Here is a 16,348-nt window from a genome sequence, read left to right as displayed (position 1 = left end):
AAGGTCACACCAATTTCTTCACTTTCAAAGTCTTCAGAAAGTCTTCAGAAATCCAAAGTCTTCAGTCGAAGAACTTCATTTTTAGGGGTCGACTTTCTCTGTAAATATCAAACTCCTCATAGACTTATAGACATGTGTACACTCATAAACACATTAGTCCCTTAACCTATAAGTCTTCAATGCACCAAAATCAGTAAGGGGCACTAGATGCACTTACACTAAGGTAATGAAAAGAACAAAGCTTTTCTGGCAGAAATTCGAAGGGGCACGTACCTGCCAAGCCCTGCCCGGCCGTTCAATTGCCTCGTGATTCACGAAGAGCACAGTAAGTTTTAAGCTTCAGTCATTGAAACTTACAATTTTTTATGTGAATCTTGAGATTTTCTTGCTCGCTCTTATCGAGTTTCATTGGTAATTTTAAAGACATTTTTTTGTTGTTTGTAGACACAAAAATCATGATTTTGTCGGTCGGTCGTACTAAGTTTCAAGATTTATACTTAACATTTATGAACAAAATTAGTCAAAACATATTAAAAATGGATCTTATTTGAATGCCCTCGCTACGAGAATCATGAATACGAAAACATAACTTAATTTGGGTTGTTCGTTCAAAAGATATAAAAGTTTAAAAATCGAAAGCAAAAATGAAAGCATGCGCGGAGGACTCGGTGCCTCCGCACTGTTAGTACTCCCTCCGTCCGAAAAAACTTGTCCCTTAAATGGATGTATCTAGCACCAAGTTAGTGGTAGATACATCAATTTGAGGGACAAGCTTAGGACAAGCTTTTTTGGGTGGAGGAAGTATTTAACGACTTGCATAAGTTAGTTGCTCCGGCACGTCTTGTTGACCCTGGAGAGATTCCAGGAGCTGTTAGTACATGGGCGTGCATGTACTGGTCAGTAGTTATGCATGCATTAGTTGGGTTAGAGCATAGTGGCCGACCCCCCAAGTTCGCCCCCAGCCACCGAATTCGGCATAAATTGGCCTGAAATTTGCCCACATTCAGCGTGCTTCGGCACAAATTCAACAAAAACTAATTTTTATCACATAGTTCATCACAGAAATCAATACAAATCAAATAGTTCAACGAAGCAAACTCATAATTCAAACACAAATAAAAACTCATATTTCATCACACGTCGAGCTAGGTGTTGCCCTTGAGCCTCCATAGGTGATCCATCAGATCGTGCTGCAGTTCTTGATGCACCTCTAGGTCTCGGATCTCCTGACACATATTGAGGAAGGCAGCCCAGATTGCCGGTAGGTAAGACTTGGGAATTCTGCATGTACTTGTATTATGTTCTGAAAACACATTGGTATGTGATAAAAATTAGCACCCTGCCATGCAAAGCGATTCACGTGCGACATCACGCCAATCATACTAATACAGATAATGTGTGGAGCAGACCCTGATCAACTCAGTAACGCTTAGTTTGTCATATACTGGAGCTTCCATTTAACAGACCATTCTTAGATAAATATCTTGACATTGATTATAAATATATTACATGCGGTAAATGTCATCTTAATATAGGTTATTTCTCTAGCATCATAATGTTCTACGAACATGTATACTCCAACCTCAATGGTTTGGCCAAAACAAATTGAAAAAACACATCGAACATATTTATGCTCTAAAAATATATAGTCATACTTGAACATGAAATGCTTGTAGCATTATCGTGAACACCAGTGTTGTAGATTGTTTAGTAAATCTGAAACAAATTTTGATGTATTAGCCTAAGGGCGGCATCTTAAGGCAATAGTGGTGCTGAAGATTGAATTACACAATTAACCACTCGTCGCATATTAGCATGGATATACGATATATTAACTGAACAACAAATATACACTTGCATATAATATTATGGGCATCTTCTTTTGAATTATAAAAATATTAGAAGTGGCTTATAAATCTGACAGATGACTACTTTGCAATAATATATCCCAATGGTAATCTTTCTGTATGGAATAAATGAACTTTTTGGACATGCGCCACCCGCACTTTTCCTTGCATCTAAATAAATCATCCGGTGTCATCTTATTTCTGTCTGTTGATTGCTTCCCCTAAGTGGTGACTGTATTATTATTATTTAGACTCTAGACTATGTAATGTACAAAATTTTCGAACCATACATGTAAGGATGACGTACATGTAAGAATGTTTAGGAATAGCACACATTGGCCACCCTGAACATTTTGAATAGCCCCAGAACTAACTCAGCTCAGCCATTAATACGACTATGGACTTAAACTCTCAAGTTAATTCCAATTGTCCAAGGAACTGTCTATTTCCTTTTGCGTAATTTCTACTCAGCAATTCAACATACGAAGGTATTAATGAAGGCAAAGATACCTATAAGAGTCAAATGTGTCTCACAATTTCTTTGGGTTCTGGATTTGTCGAGCATGTTACCTGGACCATTGGTATGGCCTTTGAAGTATACCCATGCTACATGGATCAAATTGTCCTCGCTGTGCTTGGGCTACAGATTTGGCGAGCATGCTCTGGTGGCTAGACCATGAACGCCATCATCTTGAGTCTCTGCACGTCTACAATCCATCACCATGAACATCGGCTATATGGATCCATCTGCTCATTGGGCTGTAAAAAATAACGCATATGTTGGGCCAGGACTCGGCTTTATTTTCAGCGAGATGATCCGGCGAGTTGCCTTGTACTTTTCGGCCAGAGCGACCTAGAAAACCTGGCTCAGTCTGCATCCTGATGCGATGTCTGCTGAACAAAACTCCACGTACAACTAGCTTGTACATCCGGATAATCCCCCTACAATAACATACATGAAATATCACATGTCAGAATTGAGATCTACATTACATTACAACATGTGTACGTGCAAGCATAATCGCATGCATGTTGCCAGGCGAGAAAAATCAATCCCTGCTGGCTGCTGCGTGTTTGCATATCTTTGCTGCATCCAATCAACTCGGAAAGTAATCTAGTTAGATTTAGTGTTTTTTTTTGGTTCTCTTATCTTTAACGTAGCGAGGAGATCCTGATGGTTGGTAGTTCAACACATGTGGTATAGGTACGTAGAGCTCAGATAGTGAAATTAGCCGTGAGAACGAACCTTGCTGGTGCGCTGGCATTGGGAGAGGACGGTGGCTGCTCCAGAGGCAATGGAGAAACAGGAAGGACTTGAAGAAGAAGATATGGAAAGGTTATTGTCTGGGCATGAAGCCTCAAGACCGTTTGGGAAACTGGGCTGATATTTTCTTTGTACAATAACTGGGCCGATAGTTTGTAGGTTAGCCCATAGGTAACGTGGCAGACATCTGTTTTCTCTTCTGTTAAACTCTAACTGGGACACATTACATGCCTTTTGTTTTGTTAGAATTAATCCGAGGTACGCGGTAGATCCAGCGAGGAACAAGCAATCACAGCACAATGAGGATACCGAAATTTGTTAACGAGGTTCGGCGAACTCGCGTACTCCCCGGGGCAATGACTATGGGCGCTCCTCCCCGAGATACGGCAACACCGGCCACCCGGGTGCCGGCACAAGCCGCCGGCACCCCCTTGCAAGCGTGTCGCTATCTAGTCGTCATGGGTTACAACATGGGTTGCCTCTAAGAGGCCAAGGGTACAACGTGTCCCACTCCGACACTACACGTATCCTACACACACTACAACACCAAGTCCAAACATAACCCAAGTCGTACACAATATTCGACACAAACACAACAAACTCCACCTTGGCGAATATTCTCCACCATCTTGAATTTGTCTATTCGTCAAACTTCCATGTACTCCGGACTTGTGTTGTCTTCTTCGTGGCTTATGGAGAGGTACTCGACGAGTCTGCCCCAGACCCGCCGCCGCCGTGAGACCCCGCTGCTACTCCTACAACTCCAGTCTCCGTGACTCCACCTGCAATAGTGCTCCCTTGCAACTTGTAAAGATGCGAAGCCGTCCTTTTTCGAATCATCACGGTCACCTCATCTTCCATGATTCTCATGGTCTTCCTATCCCGATCACAACGGAATACTATACCACCATCATGTAGAACATCAAGCGAAATTAGATTCCTCCTTAGGCCCGGCACATGCCTAACTCCCCCAAGCATCCGCTCAACTCCGTCGAACATCTTGATTTTGATGTCACCTACTCCAGCAACACGATTACCTGTGTCATTGCCCACATAGGCTAAACCAAAGTCACCAGACTTGTACGAAGAGAACCACTCCCTGTTGGGTGTCGCATGAAAAGAGCAAGCTGAATCCAACATCCAGGCTTCACGTTTGGTTGACCGCCGGTCTGTTACTATGAGGACATCAGTACTACTGTCTGAGCCATCACCATGAGCTGCCACATTAGCACTTGTCCCACCATTGAGTTCTGTAGGAGATATGCCCTAGAGGCAATAATAAATGTTATTGATTATCTCCCTGTTCATAATTATGTTTATGTTCCATGCCATAACTGCTGTGGTTCCCGAGCCCGTATATCCATAAAGGCTCTGGGGAGAACCCATATGCACGTGTGGAATAATAAACGGTAAAATGTATTCCTAGTCGTGCCTCTAAGACTAGCTCAAGTGTTGCATGATGATTATGCTTTCCCAATCATGGACATGTCTATGCCAAGCAACTTTGAGGGCACAATGTCAGGAAGGACATTTGTGTTGAATCGACCCGAATTGATGTTATGCTATGAGATACATTCGTCACAAGTTAATGGTTTATAACACAGAGATAGTTAATGTTTGCATAATTCCTTAGACCATGAGAGTATCGAGTTTCTTCATGCTTGCTTCATGAACTTTGGGGTTTGTTAAACGTCATCCGTAACTGGATGGCTATTACGGCGGCTTACGGGTTCATGGGAAAGTATGTTATGTAACTTGATAGCTCGAGATTGGGATTTGCTCCTCCGACGATGGAGAGATATACTCGGGCCCTCTCGGTGTTACGGTGTCCATCATCGTCTGGCCAGACACTTTGTGATTTGATCACGGGGATGCCGGAACACGAAACGAGAAAAGAGAACAAAACCGGTAACGAGGTAACTTGCATAGTGGACAAAGTGTTGGCCCACGGGGATGCAATAAATCTCACCTTAGGTGTTTGTGATATATCGTGAAGCAACAGGAATAGCTCACCGCAACTGGGAGGTTCACTCGAATATTCATTCGTGTGGGTATAGGGGTCAATATGGGTGTCCACGGCTCCGATGTTGATCATTGATCGGTAGGGGTTCCAGGTCATGTCTATACTTCACCGAACCTATAGGGTCACATGCTTAAGGGTCATCTATCTGCTGAATACTAGACAAGGAGTCTGAGAGAAAATCACCGAAAAAGTTTCGGACACCGGAAAAGTTCCGCAGAGAGAGGTCACCGGATGAGTTCCGGTGAAACTGAAAAGTTGTTTCAGGGGATACCATAAAGTCAAATTGGTTTCGGCACATGCCTGATAATTATTGGAGGATGCCAGAATCATTCTGGAAGCTTTCTGGAATTTTTCGGGATAATAACCGGATATGCTCCGGAGCTGCCGGAACCACTTCAGATGCTTTTCGCAGATGAAAATCACTAAACCGGAATTGTTTCGGAACGCATTGAAAATAGTTTTTGTGGGTACTGGAAATGTTCTAAGCCCACACAAATATTTGCAGTTTGAACGGACGCTGAAAAATGTCGTCGTGAATAGTGAAAATCAGCTTTATGGTTACTTTATGGAAAGCCACCTTTTGGGGCTTTGCTCCAAAAGATCTTGGGGATGACATGGATGGATAGGAGCCATTTTTTGGGCCCCTCATGGGGGTGTGGCCGGCCACATGGGGTATCCCCCCTTGGGGACCCTCTTGTTCATTGGTTTCACTCCTAGGTCCTTGTGGAAGAACTTCTTTCATGTGCATTTTGGGTTTTTGTGTGAAACTACCCTACCCCTTGGGATTTCCTATAAATAGAGGTGGAGGGGCAGCCCTCCACACTCATCCCTTCTCACATACAAGTGCCATGCATGATCTGAGTTCTCTCTCCCTCCCAGCGAAATAGTTTCGTAGGGCCGAAAGGCTGTCTAGGTTCCGGTGGGAACTAGTTCTGGTCAGCGAAGCCCTGCCGGATAGATGACACCGTATGTGTGCAACTCTGTAGAGAGATCGTAGTTTCGGTCTTAGTTCATGAGTGCCTCCCGAAGGGCTGTCCGTGTGACCGTCCGAGTTTCGAAGGTCCTCCCGAAGGGCTGTCCGCGACACCGTCCGGGGGACTGTTCGACCGCCTCCCGGAGGGCTGTCTGAGGAGCAGATGAGGGTACACATCCTCGCGGTTGGGAGGTTGTAAATCCTAGCTGCGGGGATCTGCACCGCCGATCGTCATCGACTCTACTTCCCGCTGCGCTACGAGTCGGTAACGAAAAAGATCAAACCTTGTATGCAGTCTCCATAGTGGTCCTGGGCTAGTGCGTAGGTCAGAAAATTTTTGTTTTCTGCTGTGTTACCCATCAGTGGCATCATGAGCCGTGCTATGCGTAGATGCAGGTTGCGATCTAGAATACATAGAGATGTATGGGTATTGCATAATATAATTAGGTAGTAGATGAGATCTATTGCTGAAAATTATTTATGCGGGTGACAGATGAAATATGTTACCCGATGTTCTTGTTGCTTCCCTAGAATTTGCGTTTGCTCAATCTCGAGACAGCATGGTGGAATTTGACAAAGTTCTGGCAATCCGTGATCCTGATTGATCATGGAAGTGCTATCAGTTCTTTGGGTTCTGCCATAGTCAAAAGAAAGATGAAATTCGCAGACAACAGGGCAATGCAGATATGATCTGCACGGGGGTCATTCGTATGACGAAGTTTAGTATGGGGTTCGAGATTTTATTGTCTCGTGCTTCATACACCCTGCAAAGTTAATCTAGCGACATGAACTATCATACTTGATGATGAACGTTGGTCGCCGCGGTTTAAGTCAAAACCTTAGAAGCCACGTAAAATAAATTTTGCATAAACCGATTAGAGGCGTCTAACTTGGTTTTGCAGGATGTGCATGTGATGTGGTATAGCAGTGCTCATACTAATTCGATTATGTATGAGATGACTATATGATGTAATTTGATTAACCTGACATGCGTGTCATGATTCGGCATGATGGCTGGAGCCATATGATTGCACTTTAATGACCTGCGTGTCAACCTTGTTGTAATGCATATTTTGTTAGCTATAGATATAGCAATATTATCTGGTGCATCGACAAGGTGGTGGCAATCTTCGCGATATGAGGATTGTCCTCAAAAGTGCCGAGAAGGACTTTGTCCTATCGCATGCTTTCCGTATCCTCCCGCTAATGCTATGGATCATGTGACTCTCGTCCTTCGATCCAAAAGCTAGAATTCTGTTACGGTCAAGTGAAATATGTTTGCTTCCTTGAAACTCGAACTTCGAAAGTTTGGGATAGTTATGTGATATTCATGGAATTGGAAATTAATTTTCAAATACAAACAAAGGCTGAAAGATATGAAATATCCAAAGCAATGTTTGATTGCAAATTATTAGTAAAGTGTTTACTATGCATTAGACTGATAAGAGAGGGATCCAGAAGAACACCTGTCATATAATGAAAGGTGAATAAAACAACAACTTAAAGAGAAAGGAAGTGTCCAAAGGGTGTTAGTATGACTTACACGCCTAGGAAGTCCGGGGCTAACGCCACTCTTAAGTTGGGTGCTTCTTTTGCGAGTAGGAGAAATACTAAAAGTTAAACTGTTAGAAGTATAAAGGCAGAAAGAAAGATGACTGGAATATCCAGCTCATGTATGAATGTCATACAAGTTTTTGATGTATAGTAGGCTGGTCAAAGATATAGTTCTTGGGAATTATGGTTAAACATGTTAATCACTAATTCCTGGGTATTGTGAGTTAATCACGAAGATACCCACTCGATTGCATTCTGTTACGAATCAATGTAAGAGCTACTATGGCCTAAAAGGCTAGCCAGAAATGAGGTTAAGGTATACACAGGGAACATAGTAAATGTTACTATACCTTGCATCGGTGTATTGCCGTCTGTATTTATTTTCATAATTCATTTAGAGTTTTACAAACTCTATCCCATTGCATAAGGTATCTTGCAAGAAGGTTGTTCATAAGAGAACCTTTTATGTTCGATGTTATGAATAACACAAGGGCCATACTTTCATTATGAATGAGATGTATGTTATGAATATTGATAATAATACAATACCTCTGGGTTTACTTTCATAAATCATTTCAGAGTTGCATAAACTCTAGCCCATTGCACAATGTTTGTTACAAAAGAGTTGTTCATAAAAACAACAATTGTTGTTAAGTAGTATGAATAACATGAAGGGCCATGCTTCCATCCAAGATGGATGTATGTTATGAATATTGATGGTAATATAATACATCCATAACACTGACGCTAAAAGTCGCAAGACTATGAGAATACCACACATGTGTGGCACTGTATTTGGTCACATTGGAGAAACCCGCATGGAAAAATTCCATTATGATGGATTTTGAAGTCGTTTGATTTTGAATCATCTGACACTTGCAACTTTTCTCCGAAAAGTGAAGTGACTGAAATACCGTTCACAGGCCATAAGGAACGAGCAACAAACTTATTGGTGATCATACATTTTGATGTGTGTAGTTCAATAAATGTTGTTGCAAGTAGTGGATTTATATATCTTCAGAAATGACTCAAGTAGATATATGGATATTTGCTTGATGAGACGTAAGTCTGGATCTTTTGAAATCATTCAAAAGGTTTTCAAAAATGAAGTAGAAGTTATTGTAACAAGAAAATTATGTTTCTGCAATTTGATTGCACAAAGGAATATTTGAGTTACATGTTTAGCGAATGTCTGATGAGTTGTGAAAGGGGTTTCATAACTTGCACCTCCCGGAACACCACTGCAAGTGAAAAGTCCGTGGAGATGTAATCTAACCATTTATGACATGGTAAGGTCAAAGATGACATAAGTAAAAGTGCCATTATCCTTTTTAAAGTGATGCTTTAGAGACTGCGGCTTTTACACTGAAAAGAGCTACATCGGGTCTGTTGAAATGAAGCCATGGTATGGTACGCCCAACCATGTTATATCTTTTCTTAACATTTGAAATATGGGGCTTGTGTAAAAGGTTACAAACCTATTCCAAAACAGACAAGTGCTACTTTGTAGGTTATACCAAAATGTTGGGTATTCCTCCCTCACTATAGCGAGGCAAATAGTTTTGCCGTGAAATGGTGTGCTTTTAAAGAGAATGGTTCTTTCAAAAAGGTGAGTGGGAGAATAGTGCAACTTGACGAGATAAACAGTATCTTCATCATCAGATCAAAGGAAAGAGACCTTGGAAGTAATTCCAGAGTTTCCTACTGTGACTGATACGGAAGTCTCTACAATAAAATGTATGAACTTCGGTCGAACTTGCAGCTGAACCACGTAGGCAAGGCTCGTGCAAACCTCTCAGGTGCGCAAACGAGATATTGTTGTTAGACAACATTATACCTACGATACACAAGGAAGCGTTGATGGGCCCTGACTCCAGAATTGGCTAAATGCCAATACAACCCGAGTTAGTTTCCATATAAGTGATTCTAGATTAAAACCTTGATACACCTTTCGGAAGACTTAGAGTTTAACGAATATTTATGGAACTTAAAACTGATACGGATAAAAATGTTTTATCCATAAAGCTCGACTTGTTGAAATAACAAGTTCAAGAGTTGACTACGATGAGGTTGTTTTCATCGTAGCGATGCTCAAAGTCGGTTCGGGTTGAACTAGCAATTAATACATATTTCAATCATGAGATATGAAACATGGATGACAATAGGATTTCCATCTGATGGAAATGAAACCAAGGACTTGCATGTGTTACAGTGCAAGGCATTTTGTCTATCCAGAGGATGCTAGTAAGGGTGCAAACTTCAGAGTTCCAGCTATGGACAGAAGAGAGCAAAATGGAGTTGGAATCTTCGTGCTTTGATGAAATTGTCAAAGGGGTTTGACTTCATCAATGGGCAACGAAGATGCTTGTAATTGAAGAAAGTAAGTGGGAGCGTAATAATATTTCTAAAAACCTTATGTGCTTGGCACATTGGTAATTGGAAATAAATTTCTTGACACGAATTAGGACTTCATTTGAAAATAGTTTTTCGATGAAGTGCTTAGGCTAAATAGCCTCAATATTAGGCATGATGATGTATGGAGGTAGATTTACCTAATGGGGCTCAGCAATGAATACATATTGAGAAGATGCTAAAACTGTTGAGGATATAGACCTTAGAGTTACCCGCCAGGAGGGGCCGGGTTACTCGCGTGGTCATTGCCAGAAGCCCGGAGCCAAGCTTGAAGACAACGGGCCAGAGATGGGCTGAGACCCGGATATGGCTTAAGGCCCGTAGTTACAATCATCATTATAGTAGAACTTGTAGTGTAAGGCAAGTATTGTTTAGAGTCCGAGCCGGACACTCTTATGAGCCAGCCGGGACTCTAAGGGCTGCTGGGCGTCAGCCTCCCTATATAAAGGGACGACCCGGTAGCGGTTGAGGGAGAACAATCTGATCGAGAGCCGGGCATAGCAGTTTAGCTCCCTGGCGATCGTAACCCTAATCAAATATGACCTCAAACTGGACGTAGGCTTTTACCTTCACCGTAAGGGGCCGAACCAGTATAAACCCTCGTGTTCCTTGTCCCACATAACCCCTTCAAGCTTCGTAGTTGCGATGGCTCCACGACTAAGTCCTAGCTCAAGGACATCTGCCGTGACAATTCCACGACAGTTGGCGCCCACCGTGGGGCTGGCGCACGGTGGATTTGAGTTCTTGAAGGGCAGCTTCGAAGGGCTCAAGGGATACGCGGTGGGCCGGATGACCAAGAGTCGTCGCGGCAAGTTCTACATCGACGATGCGGACTGGGGCCCCGACGCCGGCTCAATCGAGTACGGGTACCGGGTCCCCTTTGGCGGAATTCATGTCTTCATTGGCAAGATTGGTGAGCCGGGCCCCGAGCCGGATCTCTGCGCCGATCTCATCGAAACGGCTCAGCGCGCACGATCCGCCCGGGCCCGGCCTGCCTTAAGGCGCGTTTTTGTGGGATGCATCCATGGAGGGCCCTCTGATCCATCTGGGTCTGGTGATGAGGTGGACGCCGGTTCTGACGGCGAGTCGGCCACTGATGAGTCAAACTCGTTGTACCAACTCCAAAATGGCAGGCTCATGGGTTGTTCCGATGGCGACAGTATTCCGGACCTTTTTGGGCCGCCAAGTCAGGTTGGAGTTTTCATGGCTGGGGCGCAGCCTGTTCAGAACCCCGCTGCTGGATCGGGAAACCCGGTGCCTTCTCCGGCTCAGGTGCTGATGGATCTGACGGACAAGATGACAGCCCTGTTAACCGCCATGGTTGACCCGGCAGATCAAGCTCAGCATGATGCGGAGGTGGCGCAGTTAAAATTGGATCTGATAAAGGCTAAAGAGGATCTTGCAGCAGAAGGGATCAGGCTGGCTGCGGAGCTGGCGGCTCTCGAGGCCCGGACTCAGCTGATTCAGGCGCAGTCTTTCCAACTCACGATGGATCAGAACGCGGCCAATGAGGTCATGAGAAGGAGGCATCAGAAGGCCCAGTCTCGACTCCCGCCGGTTTACGATCCACGCAATCTCTTCAATACGCCGGGTGCAGGGTCTAGTAACCCGCCAGGTGATGGGGCCTCCCCAGGTGCCCCCTGCCCCGCCTCAATATGTGCCAATACCCCCGGGTCATTATGATAACCCGCTGGAGAACATGGTAGCTGCGGCAGCACGGCTGGCGGCTCTCCCCGTTGACGGCGATTCTCCGGCGGCCATCGAAACTCGCCGGGTCAGGGAAATCCTACAGACGGCGCTGGCACAGCAAGAGGCGTACTCCTACAGCCGGGACAGGATCCACTCGACTCCTCGTCCAGGTCAGAGCCCGAGTTACAGCCGGCACATGGTCTCGGCAACCGGCTCAAGCAACGTCCGGCGCCATGACCCGCCCCCTGGCCATGGCCCGGCTCATAACGGAGCCTTTTACGTGGCAGACCAAGCACGGCAAGAGGCGGAGCAAGTGCCTCAATTGACGGCTCACCAGACCCCACCGGCTTATCCGACGACTTCCGTTGATGTGGGTATCCCTACCAGGACCGGAGGTGTCCCTTGTTTGGTGCCAGCTATCCGTAATGAACGTCTACCCAAGGACTTCAAAGGCCCTAGGAAGGTGCCTAACTACACAGCGGACTTACAGCCCGCGGCCTGGATCGAGAGCTACGAGATGGCCATGGAGCTCCTGGAGGTCAGTGAGGCGGCCATGGCTAAGTACTTCACCATGATGTTGGATGGGACTGCCCGCAGTTGGTTGAAAGGGCTACCACCGAATTCCATTGGGTCTTGGGCGGAGCTAAAAGCCCGGTTCATCCAAAACTTCAAAGATACCTGCAGGCAGTCTATGTCAATTGTGGATCTGACTAACCGTAAGCAGCAGGAGGGTGAATCCACGACCCATTGGAGGAAGAGATAACATTAGGGTTGCCCATTGCTAAGGAAGCAAACACGAAAGCATGAGGCCGTTGCCTAGGACACCAGAGGTGTAGCCCTTGAAGAATGGCATGTAATGTCCATAAATAGTAATGTAGTTATGCTTGTTGTTATGTGCATCCCAAGCCAGCATCATGATATTACTGTTTGCATTCCCAGATTTTGACTAAGTCTGAGAATCACCTTAGTTCACGGTTGCATATCGTTTTGATGAATGCCATGAACTTGTTGCTCCTATGAATATCGCCATGTTGTAAGCAATGTAGCATAATTGTTTCTTGCCTCCAACATGCCATCATATTAACTCTGCTCATGGAGATGCTCTGTTTTTCTGTAAGACATGAACTGTAGCAGAATGTTGCATTTTGCTTGGATGATAGTAAATTAACCATGATGCCTATGAACCTGAAACTTTAAATTGAAGTATGATATCTCAACTTTTAAGGGCATCTCAAGTTTGTGCCTATCTTGTTCCTGTAGCATCATGTTTTGTTGGCTCCATGTAGGCATGAAATGACTACCAATTTCACATTCACACCTCTCGTCTCTATGACACGCACACTGTCTCCACATTGGCGGTTTGCGACAATAGACATATAGACACGTACGCACGTTCTCTCTCCTTCACACACACAGAATGTCCTTGAAAAAGAATATAGGGTGCACCTAAAACGTCCAAATGCAGAAAAGCACGAACTGAACATAAATTCAAATTAATGGAAATATTGTAGGTGAAGCGAAAAAAATGTAGGTTGGTAATTCGGGATTGTTTACACACACACGAAAACGTTTGGTGGATGTCCTCCGAGCTTGACAGCGTGAGGTTGTCGCACCGTTTGATTGTGTGAAAGTCGCATTAGAGTGGGGAAGTGACAGAGTAATAAGTGGGAACATGATAAGCGTGAAGAAATGCGAAAGTAAGTTGTGGATTCACGCATAACGTGGTAACAGCTGTAGTGTGGAAAGAGGGGGACGTGATAGACGTAGTCAACACGAACTACCATGATAGGCGGTATGTGGAAACAATGTCAGGAACACCGTGCTAGTAGTATAGTGGAATAATGTTGTAGGAAGGATGGGGCAACACTAGAAAAGGTTAAGTGTGGTAATGTTTGTTTAGTGGAAAGCATGGTAAAAGAGTGAAAGTGAGAAAGTGAGTAATAGTGTCGAAAAGTTGGCATGGGAAAGTGGCTCATTAGAAAAGTGGGAGGGTATGATTTTTTTTGACATAATAAGTGGAAAGTGGTACCGGCCTAGTATGTAGCATCAGTGGAGACGTGGTAATGGTGCTAATAGTGGGAAATTGGAAAGATGGTAAGCGTGGTAAAGTGAGAGTGTAGTTAATATATTGTGGTAGATGGTATGAACGAACGGTAAAAAAGTGGTAAGCAGTAACCGTGGGAAAGTGGTAAGTACGGTGAAGTGTCAGAGTAATATATAGTGATATGTATTATGTGCCAGTGGTAGATAGGTGGTAAGTGTAGTAGCCGTGTGAAGGTGGCAGAGTAAGTAGTACATTGTGTAATCGTGGAATGTGAAGAAATCGGTGCATTATGTCTCGATGGTGAAGACGTGGTAATGGTGGTAACAATAAGGACGTGGCAGAGTAAGTAGAATGGGAAATTGGCTAGTGTGGGAAAGTGGTAAGTGCGTAGAAGTAGGAGCGTTAGTAATGTAGTCTGTCGTGCGTGTTTAAAAATTGTAAGGGTGGTAAAAGGGGCAAAGATGCAGAGTAAGTAGAATGCACTGGTATAGCGGGAAGCATGGTAAAAGGGAGAAAAATTGAGTGTAGTAGCCAAAGTTTTAGAATGGTGAAAAATGGTGGGGAAGTAAATAATATAGGAGGTATAGTGGCAATGGTTGTAAAGTGGTAAATATGAAAGTGTTATAACATATACATGAAGTGGCAATGGTGGTAAAGTGGTAAGGGTGGTAATGCTGAAAAAGCAGCAATGGTGAGGAAATTGGCGAGTGTGGAGAAGTGGCAGAGCAAGTGTGGAGAAGAAGCAAGGTATTAGTTACTCCGCCCATTCGTAAATACAAGTCTTTCTAGAGATTCCACTACGGACTACATACGGAAGAAAATGCATCCGTATGTAGTCTGCATTGAATTTCCTAAAAAGACTTATATTTAGGAACAGAGGGAGTAGTAGGTTTGCATTGTGTTGGATAAAGTAATTTTTTTTCCGTATTCTAAATATTTGTATGTACAAAGTGGGAAGGACAATAATGGTGGAAAACTGGCAAAAGATGGTAATAGTTCAGATTCGACAAGGGTGGGAAAGTGGCCGAGGTAATGGTAGAAACGTGGCATTGATGGTAAGTGTCAATGGCAGTAATAGTAATAGTGCCAATGGTGTTAATAGTCTCAATGGTGGGAATGGTGCCAATTGTTGGAAAGTGGTGAAGTAAGCAATACTGTGTGGAAGGTGGAAAAGTGGGAATGGTGATAGTAGTGTGAATGGTGGTTATTGTGTCAATGGTGAGAAAGTGGTGAAGTAAGTAATGTTTTGGTACACGTAGTACGTGTGCAAGTGGCAATGGTGACACTAGTGTTAAAGGTAAGAAAGTGGTGGAGTAAGTAAAGTTTCGGTATACGTAGTACGTGTGGAAGGCGGGAAAGTGGCAATGATGATACTAGTGTTAAACGTATGAAAGTGGCAATACTGGGCCTACGGCAATAGTGGGAAAGGCGTGTTAATAGTGTCAACTGTGGTAATGGTGGTAATAGGTGGGGGTTGGCAAACGGTGACAACAGTGCCAACCTTGGTAAGTGCGCAAGGTGGAAAAAAGGCAATGGTGATAATAGTGTTAAATGTAAAAAGTGGTGGAGAGGCAATGGCGGCAATGAAGTGTTATATGTAAGGAATACGTCGGGACGGGCACTTTTTTTGCCGTGGTGATAATAGTGTTAAATGTAATGGTGACAATGTTGGTAAATGACAATTGTGGAAACATGGCAACGATGTCAATGGTGATACGAGTTTCAATCATGGGAAGCGGTGCAAATGTGGACACATGCCAATGGTGGTAATAATGTCAATAGTTGTAAGTGGCAATGGTGATAATAGTGTCAACCGCGGTAAGCGGTGGAAATGTGGCAACGGTGGACACATGCCAATGGTGCTAATAATGTCAACTGTTCTAAGTGGCAATGGTGATAATAGTGCCAACAGCGGTAAGTGGTGGAAATGTGGCAAAGGTGGACACATGCGAATGGTGCTCATAATGTCAACTGTTCTAAGTGGCAATGGTGACAATAGTGTCAATGGTGCTAAGTGGTGAAAATGTGGCAAAGGTGGGCACGTGGGGACCGGGCCAGCACCTTCGTGATGGCATAACGACGGGACATCCGAGGCAACGTTGGGAAAGGATGGGCGTACGAGAAAACGGGTGTTTTTCCTAAGAAAAACCAACCGTGTTCCGTACGCCCACCAGGAAGGACCCCTCCTCCCTACTATACCCGAGGGTTTTAGCCCCCATTGGGACCCCTGCCCTTCAGTTTGTGAAGGAGGGGTACACTGTTTTGAAACGCCGCCGTGGCAGCGTTTTTCTGCCATGAGACATGTTTTCGCTGCCATGGCACCGTTTCTTGACCATCATTAGCTAGTTTTGACCCGGTTTCCATGGCGTATGGGCCTTTTTTTCTCCCGGACCTCTCGTACCCGTTCACGTGTCCGTGTACGTGCGTGTCCACGTACCGCCCGTTCACGGGTCCGTGTACGTGTAACGGTCCGTGCACGTGCAGCCCGTTCACGGGTCCGTGTACGTGTGTGTGCGTCGTACGTGTTTTTGCCCAGTTTTCC

This window comes from Triticum aestivum, chromosome 5D, assembly GCF_018294505.1.
Source record: "Triticum aestivum cultivar Chinese Spring chromosome 5D, IWGSC CS RefSeq v2.1, whole genome shotgun sequence".
Classification (NCBI taxonomy): domain Eukaryota; kingdom Viridiplantae; phylum Streptophyta; class Magnoliopsida; order Poales; family Poaceae; genus Triticum; species Triticum aestivum.
This window is presented reverse-complemented; position numbering follows the sequence as displayed.